Source organism: Neomonachus schauinslandi, chromosome 4 (genome assembly GCF_002201575.2).
Source record: "Neomonachus schauinslandi chromosome 4, ASM220157v2, whole genome shotgun sequence".
Lineage (NCBI taxonomy): Eukaryota > Metazoa > Chordata > Mammalia > Carnivora > Phocidae > Neomonachus > Neomonachus schauinslandi.
The window spans coordinates 160,627,440-160,636,998 of NC_058406.1; the positions used below are offsets into that span (position 1 = coordinate 160,627,440).

The 9,559-nt window shown below is 34.5% G+C and overlaps 1 pseudogene; it reads right to left on the reverse strand.

Moving 5' to 3' along the window:
* Positions 1-717: 717 nt before the first annotated feature.
* Positions 718-815, reverse strand: LOC123324684 (annotated as a pseudogene).
* Positions 816-9,559: the final 8,744 nt, after the last annotated feature.

Sequence of the window (9,559 nt, forward strand, 5' to 3'; positions counted from 1 at the left end):
TGTTGACTTTTTCAATCCCAGTCATCTGAAATTAATTTATTGTCAGATGAAGAGTTTCTGAGATTTTCTAATATGTACACAAGGGAAAGGAAATTTCCTTCATGAAAACTAAGTATTTTAGATAGCATTTTTAAAGACTTATGAAAACATAACTAACTTTTCCCTGTTTCTCCAAGAGACATATGTACATGCTTTAAAGCTACCACATTATTTGATGACTTTATGAACAATTACTGGAAAGAAAACATTACATGCATTATTTTCACATAGAATTTATTAATAGTTCCTGAATCTTGCAGATTTTGAGAGAGAATTTTGTTTCAAAGAAATCACAAGTTTGGCCTACATAAATTCAATCCCCTATGCAATCTTCATATCACCAAACTTGTCCCATCAGGAAGCTGCCTATGAAAGTTCTGTAGTTTGGGCTGTGAATGACAATAGCAAATGGGATAAAATTAATGTATGCAAAATTAATGCTGGGGCCATGAAAAACAATGAGAAAGAAATTACTCAAATAGAGCTGAATACTGGGCTGTCAACTAGGCTAAATAAGGAATTTATTCCATTACCAGGGGAAGGAGATTTCATTTATTTATTTTTAAAGATTTTATTTATTTATTTGAGAGAGAGAGACACAGCGAGAGGGAACACAAGCAGGGGGAGTGGGAGAGGGAGAAGCAGGCTTCCTGCAGAGCAGGGAGCCTGATGTGGGGCAAAAATATGGAACGCTTCACGAATTTGCATGTCATCCTTGCCCAGGGGCCATGCTAAACTTCTCTGTATTTTAGTACACGTGCTGCCGAAGCAAGCACGGGAAGGAGATTTTTAAACCTTACCCTGTGTTAGAAAGGGGCAACTGACTGATAGGAGTTTCATTGTTTATGCCCTGAATAGATGAAATATAATTTTCTTATTTCAATTCCACATTATGTAATATGTCTGTGGTGGGAAGTGGAGAAGGGAGAACAACTTTTCTTTCAGTTAATATGATACCAGGCTATATAGAACCCTGACAAGACATAATAAAAAGGACTTTGCATCAACCCAGAATTCCTTCACTGTCAGCCAGATGCCATAACTGATAGCATGGTTGATTTTCTACCTTGGAGAAGAAATGCATATTCTTTTTGCAGGAAGAACAGTACAATGGGTACACTCAAATGGGCAATGGCAGAGGTCACCAGAACAGTATGATTATTACCTCTGCTTTGGTGTCCATTCTCCTCTTTCTCTCTCTAGAGGGATCATGGCTCCTCAGCTGAAGACAGCATTTTCTAATTTCCCTTGCAGCTCATTTTACCCATGTGGCTTAAGACAAAATATGTCAGTAGAAGCCATGTGACAAACTTCTGGGTCATTTCCTTTATTCTAGACTTTTCCTCTTACGATTGGAACATCCTTGGAATCCACATGTTAAAGATGGCAAAATTATCCCATCAGCTAGATGCTTATTTTTGACTATTATATGAAAGATAAATAAATATCTGTCACTGCTAACCCACTTTGTTTTAGGGTATCCTTTTTCTAACATCTTGGCCTCTATATTCCCAGTAATACAATTATAGTGCTATGATTTTATTTTATTAATTATTTAATTTCTTTATTTTGGTGGGCAGCAAAGCAAAGTTTATTTTGTTTTGTTTTGTTTTTTTTTTAAAGATTTTATTTATTTATTTGAGAGAGAGAGAATGAGAGACAGAGAGCATGAGAGGGAGGAGGGTCAGAGGGAAAAGCAGACTCCCTGCTGAGCAGGGAGCCCGATGCGGGACTCGATGCGGGACTCGATCCCGGGACTCCAGGATCATGACCTGAGCCGGAGGCAGTCGCTTAACCAACTGAGCCACCCAGGCGCCCAGAATACATATTTTCTAAATGAATTATACATAAGGTTCACATTACTTTTATTTCATCTGAAAATGATGTACAGTGTTGGGAATCAGATATATTTTTAATTGACAAGTCTTATAAATGTATATTACTAATGAACTCAAACCAATAACAGCAGAATGTGAAGACTTTCTGGACTAATGTGAAGGCTTTGATACTAGCCAAGAATTTTATATGAAATCCTAGGAACAGTTATTTTGCTCACTTTGTATATCTGGAGACACTAAAATTAAATCATTTAAAATAACTAATCATGGGGCAGCTGGGTGGCTCAGTCGTTAAGCGTCTGCCTTCGGCTGAGGTCATGGTCCCGGGGTCCTGGGATTGAGCCCCACATCGGGCTCCCTGCTCTGCAGGAGGTCTGCTTCTCCCTCCCCCACTCCCCCTGCTTGTGTTCCCTCTCTCGCTGTGTCTCTCTCTGTCAAATAAATAAGTAAAATCTTTTTTAAAAAATAAAATAACTAATCAGACTTATATCCAAATATCCAGAAAATTCTAAACTTGCATATATAACTTTGCATACATTGCTAATGCTCTTGGGCCCAATTCTTTAATAGCACTTTACTTACCACTAATTACAAAGAACACAAAGATCAAATAATGCCATGATTATTTTAAGACATATTTAGTAATTTGATGAATCCATGCATCACTGATACCTGACAGCTGCCATTTCACTTTTGCACAGATGTTACTAGGTTAGGGAAAATGAAGAACACTAAATTGGCAAATAATCTCAATTATATTGAATATTGTTATTGTTTCCACTCCAGAGACATGATTTCTATCTGCAACATTTGATTATTCAAAGAGAAGTTGGAAACTTACTTGTTAAAACTGTATCTAAACTCTTCTAGGAAAGCACATTAAACCTAGTTATTATTTGTTGCAGGAAGTAAAACTTGTTCCTCATGTTGTGGAATAAGAAGAATGTTGAAAAATATATTGTTGAATAATTCATATACAGTTTCACTCAGTATGAGCCAGCCCAGAAAAAAAGTCTATCATATATCAAATCACACTCAAATAAAAAACAACACTGAAAAAAAAGCTATATTTTGTCTCTAGAGCATCATATATATCTACAGTATATGCAATTATTTTATAAGTAAAAATAAATTATCCAAAAAAACGTTATTATTTTCTTCTAAAACTAAGGTGATTTGTAGCTTAGATGTGTTACAAATGTTATTTTCCTTTAGAATTGCCCCTAAAAAGAAACATTTATATGTAAGCTTAACAATTGGATACTTATGCATGGCAAATTTAAGTTACAAGAATATTCACTTAACTTCTGTTTATAAATCCCTACTCAGTTTTAAGACTTGAGTGACTTTGACAACTAAATGTAGGATAACAGCACAACAAGCCCTATATCCAATAGAGTATAATAGAGCACATTAATGCCATTTCACTTTAGTGTTATGATGTGTCAACATTTGCTGATTTAAGTACACAGAGGCTTGCTGCTATGAGCAAAATCATTAAAAATTTTCTGAATAGGGACGCCTGGGTGGCTCAGTCAGTTAAACGTCTGCCTTCGGCTCAGGGTTCTGGGATCGAGTCCCGCATCAGGATCCTTGTTCAGTGGGGTGCCTATTTCTCCCTCTGCCTGCCGCTCCCCCTGCTTGTGTGCTCTCTCACTCTCGCTCTCTCTCTCTGACAAATAAATAAAATCTCAAAAAAAAATTTCTGAATAACCAAACTCCGTAAAGTATTAACAATAATTTTTAATGTGCAATCCATTCACTAGAGCTAAAAAGTGTGTGCACCACATGATTTCTACACTTTGAAATACATAAATCCATGTTCTAATATATATCATAGAAGTCAGTGATTACCTGAATGCATATCATGCTCTAGGCACCATGACCAATACCTGAGTTAAAAAATATAAGATGCTTCATGTCATCAGGAGGCTTACTCAAAAAACAACCACTGCTATAGAGTTTGTTTGCATAAAACTCCATCCGTTTTTAAAAATATATTTATTTATTTATTTATTTGAGAGAGAGAGAACGTGTGTGAGCAGAGGGTAGAGGGTGGAGGATGGGAGAGGGTCAGAGAGAGAGGGACAGGGAGAGAGAATCCCAAGCAGACTCCCACTGAGTATGCAGCCGGACTTGAGGCTCAATCCCACAGCCTTGAGATCATGACCTGAACCAACATGAAGAGTACATAGTTCAACCTACTGAGCCACCCAGGTGCCCCTAAAGCTCTGTACCTTAAAAAAACAGTCTCATACTTACTCTGAGTCTAAAAAACAAAAATCTCCCTCTGATTAATAATAATCATCCTCATATTCAAATAAAGTCACAGAGACTCAAAACAGCAACAATAAAAGTCTAGGTTTACAATGACATATAAGAATGTATATTAAGTTGGTTATATTCCCAAATCCAGTATTATTATTACTTCATCATATTTAGAAAAGAGAAAGCAAAGACTCACATCCATCAAAAAACTTGCCAGAGTCATTTACTGTAAAGCAAACAAGGAACATAGACTCTGTTCTTCAAACCACTAATTCAGGATTATGTTCATCTTCACTGTACACACTTGTAAGGTGAATGTTATTCCTGATAATATATCTCTAACTCAGTCTGTCATAGAAATTAGCATTTTATTTTTCATAAGAAACTATAATTAAAATGAAATCAAAAGTTACCTAGGTTACTCTGCTCCACCCCTTTCTTCAGTGCAGTTATATTATTCATTTGCAATAGGTTTATTTTTTTCTTTTTGTTTTCTATGTTGTTTGCCATCTCTCCCTTGTGGATTTTATTTTTTTTTGAGTATGAGAAATATTAATCTTTTATGAAAACATGTTTTATAGCAAAGCGTTTATATTTACTTTCGACCATAGCAAGTATTAGAAGCAATTTATCTAATTAAATTTAAAAATGTTTAAGGTGGTCACTTGGTTGCTGCCATCTTTATTTGTCATCATAAAATATGATTTACTCTTTGAATGACATTTGTATCCTAACTAAATTCTCACCAAAACAAATATTCTGTGTATAGTCCTGCTTCCACTTACATAATTCCTTATATAAAAAGAAACAGCTCTCATATTTTCTCTATTCAAGGTTCCTCCTAAATCTTCTCCCAATTTTGAAAACTTTTCAAAATGACTTCTGTATACTTATTTTCTCTTCCGTATAGAAAACAGATACAATACAGCTCAGCCTGTATTATTATTTTAGGCTTAATTTTTCTCTTAATGTTTTTTAATGTTTATATTTTCTTCTTTAATGAAATACAATTAACATACAGTTATAAAAGTTTCAGGTGTACAATAAAATGATTCAACAATTCTATATATTTCTCAATGCTGATCTATATAAGTGTACTCTTAAGCCCCTTTATCTATTTCACCCATCTCCCTCCCCCCACCTCCCCTCTGGCAACTATCAGTTTGTTGTCTGTATTTTTGTTTGTCTCCTTTTTTCATTGTTTGTTCATTTGTTTTATTTCTTAAATTCCACATATGGATGTAATCACATAGTATTTCTGTTTCTCTGACCAACTTAACTTCACTTAGCATAATATCCTCTAGGTCCAGCCATGTTGTTGCAAATGTCAAGATTTCATTCATTTTTATGGCTGAGTAATCCTCCATTGTATATATATACCACATCTTCTTTACCCATTCATTTATTGATGGACACTTAGGTTGCTTCCATATCTTGGCTATTGTAAATAATGCTGCAATAAACAGAAGTGCATATATCTTTTTGAATTAATATTTTCATTTCCTTTGGGTAAATACCCAGTAGTGGAATTGCTGGATCATGAGGCAGTTCTATTTTTAACTTTTTGAGGAATCTCTATACTGTTTTCCACAGTGGCTGCACCAGTTTGTATTCCCACCAATAGTGCATGAGGGTTCCTTTCTTTCATATCCTAGTCAACACTTGCTATTTATTGTATTTTTTTTTATGTTAGCCATTCTGACAGCTGTAAGGTGATATCTCATTGTGTTTTAAGTTTCATTTCCCGGATGATTAGAGTCAATGAATCTTTGAAACAATTTTCAGATGAATTGAAAATGTTGCAAAATCAGTTCAAAAAATTCCAGTGTACTTTTCTACTATATTTTTCAAAAGTTAATTAATTACAGAACAACAGTACAAATATGTAACTAAAAAGTTAACACTGACACAATAGTATTATCAAATCTATAGGATGTATTCAGATTTTAACAACTGCCCTACTAATGAACCTTTCTGGTCTAGCATCAAATTTAGTCGTCATATTGTCTTGGTTTACTTTATTCTGAAACAATTTCTTAGTCTGTCTTTGTCTTTTATGACTTTTGCATTTTTGAAAAGTATCAGCCAGTTATTTTGTTGAATTTGGATTTGTGTGATTTTTTCCTGTGATTAAATCCAGGTTACACAAATTTGGCTACAATGCCACAACAGTTACTCTGTATTTCCAATGCATCATATTGGGAGGTACATGCTGTCAGATGCACCACTGTTAGTTATGTTAATTTGTCATTTGTTTATAGTATTACTGCCTTGATTTCTCCCTGTAAACTTGATACTTTCTTTATTTTAATTAAAATATATTTTGCTGAGATTTTTTGAGATTGTTTCCTATTATGCTTTTCCACTTTTTTTATCATCCCTTAATGAATGAAATACCATGATAGCACTTATATGAGGAATCCAAAATAAGCACAAGAATGAAATTGGACCTCTATCTTTTTTCCCTTTTAATTGGATCCCCATCTTAAAACCACTCACAAAATTAACTCAAGATGAATTAAGGACTTAAATGTCAGACCTGAAACCATAAAACTCCTACAAGAAAACATAGGGAAAAGCTCCTTGTCATTAGTCTTAAGAATAATTTTTTTTGGATATGACACCAAAAGCACAAACAACAAAAGCAAAGATCAACAAGTGGGACTTACATCAAACTAAAAAAATTCTGCACAGTAAAATAAATACACAACAAAATGAAAAGGCCACCTATGGAATGGGAGAAAGTATTTGCAAAATATATATCTGATAGGGGGTTAATACCTAAAATACGTAAGAAACTCAAACAACTCAATAGTAATAATAATAATAATAGTAAAAAAAAAAATTAAAAATTAAAAACAATATCCCAATTTAAAAATGGGCAAAGGACTTGAATAGACATAGCTGCAAAGAAAACATCCAAATGGCTAATAGGCATATGTAAAGATATATAAACATCACTAAATATCAGGAAAATGCAAATCAAAACCACAATGAGATACCACCTCACACCTGTTATGAAGGCTATTATACTGAAGACCAATAAAAAGCATTAGCCAGGATATAGAGAAAAGGGAACCCTTGAACACGTCGATGGGAATATGAATTCATGCAGCCACTATGGAAACAGTGTGCAAATTCCTCAAGAAACTAAAAGTAGAGCTACCATATAATCCAGAAATGTTAATCCTGGGTATATATCCAAAGGGATTAAAATCAGGATTTTAAAGTGATACCCACATTCTTATGATTTTCCCAGTAGCCAAGACATAGAAGTAACTGAAATGTCCATCAACAAATGAATCAATAAAGAAAATGTGATATGTATATATGAGGGAACAATATTCAACCTTCAAAGAAAAAAAAATCCTGGCATTTGTAGCAATATGGATGAATCTAGAGGACATTATGTTCAGTGAAATAAGCCAGACAGAGAAGGACAAATACTACATGATAGCACTTATATGAAGAATCTAAAATAAACTCATAGAAACAGACAGTAGAATGGTGGTTGCCAAGGTCTGAGAGAAAGGGAAACAAGGTGGTAGTAGCCAAAGGCTACAAAGTTTCAGTTATACAAGGTGAATAAATCCTAGAAATATACTATACAGCAGAGTACTTATGGTTAAGAATACTGTATATATATTTTAAAAATTTACTGAGATGGTAGATCTTATGTTAAGTGTTCCTTTCACAAAAAAGAAATATATGAGCCTTATATATTTGTTTTTGTCTTATATTTCTAACTGTATTATAAACTTCTTGAGGACAGAATTCAGATATTTTTTTCATGTAATTTCTTTCTCTAGTGCTCTGAAAACACATGGACTTCAATAACCATGCATGTACAGTACTTATATTTTAATGATGAAAACCTGAGCAGAAATCTAAGCATGTGTACTCTTTTTTTTTTCACAATAATTTAATAAAGAGAGTATAGGAAGAGTAACTCAAGGCATAGTTTGGCCTTGGAACAAACTGCTTTAGATTCAAATCTTAACTCCAAAATATAATAGCTTAAAACCTGGATATCGTTAAGATGACATCTCTGAAGTAAATCTTCCTATCTTTTAAATATAGATAATGTTAATTGTGAGAATGGAATGTGATAACATAAATGTCTTAGTCAGTTTGGACCTCTGTAACAAATCACCATAGACTGGGTGGCTTTAAACAACAGAAATTTATTTTTCTTGTTACAGAAGCTGGGATTCCAAGATCTGGGTGCCAGCTGGTCCGAATCTGGTGAAAATTTTCTTCTGGGTTGCAGACTACCAAGTTATTGTGTCTTTACATGGCAGAGAGGGGAAGCAAGCTATTTTTCTCTGGTAACTTTTATAAGGGTACTATCTCCTTCATGAGCCTCCACCCTCATTATCTCATCTAACCCTAATTATCTCTTAAAGGCCCTATTTCCTAATATCATCACATCAGGAGGAATGGAGAAGCAATGTTTAACACATGAATTTAGGGGAGAAGCAAATATTTGGTCTATAACATTCTGCCCGTAGCCCCCCAAATTCATGTTCTTTTCATATGTAAATTCATAAATTACTTTCCCCAAACCCCATTACATCATTAACTCTAAAGTTTAAAATCCATTGTCTCATCTAAATAACATCTAAATCATATATGGGTGAGACTCAAGAAACGATTCATCCTAAGACAAAATTCCTCTCCAGCTGTGAACCTGGAAAACCAAAAAGTTAATCTAAAATAAAATAATGGTATATGCAACTGATGAAATACTGAACTCTACATCTGAAACTAATGATATGTTGGCTAACTGAATTTAAAGAGATAAAAAGAAAAAAAAATGAAGATGCTTTTTATACAGAAAAAAATAAAATACAATAGTGGGATAGGCTTAATTAAGATAGACATCTCAGGGACTGCTACATTTGATAACTTACCAGATGTTACATATGAAATAAACATGTATGCAGTACACATATGACCTCATAACCAGTTTTTTGTTTGTTCGTTCGATTGTTCGTTTGTTTGTGAAAGAGGGAGGCAGTGGAGGGAAAGGCCTTTTGGCCTGGGATGCCGGGGACTTGGGAAATTTACCTAACCTCTCTGGGCCCTTTTTTTTACTCTTCATTTCAGATATTCTGGGGTTAGAGCTGCTTCACAGAGTACCATGGTTCTGTGGAGATGTCTCAAAGAAGATGATAGTCCATGATCTCTGAACCCCCCACTTCAATCAGATCAGAGTAGATCCACTCTGTTTTACGTGTTAGCATTCTGCTTGAGATTTCATCTGATAAAAAGAATCTTCTGCCTGAGAACACTGGCTTACTGGCTCTGTATCAAGTAGTTTTCCTCTGCCTTTACCCCCCACCCCTAGGCATGTTGGTAATTCCACTGAACTTAAGGCAGGGTCCCAACAGTGACAGCTGCCTCAGATTCAA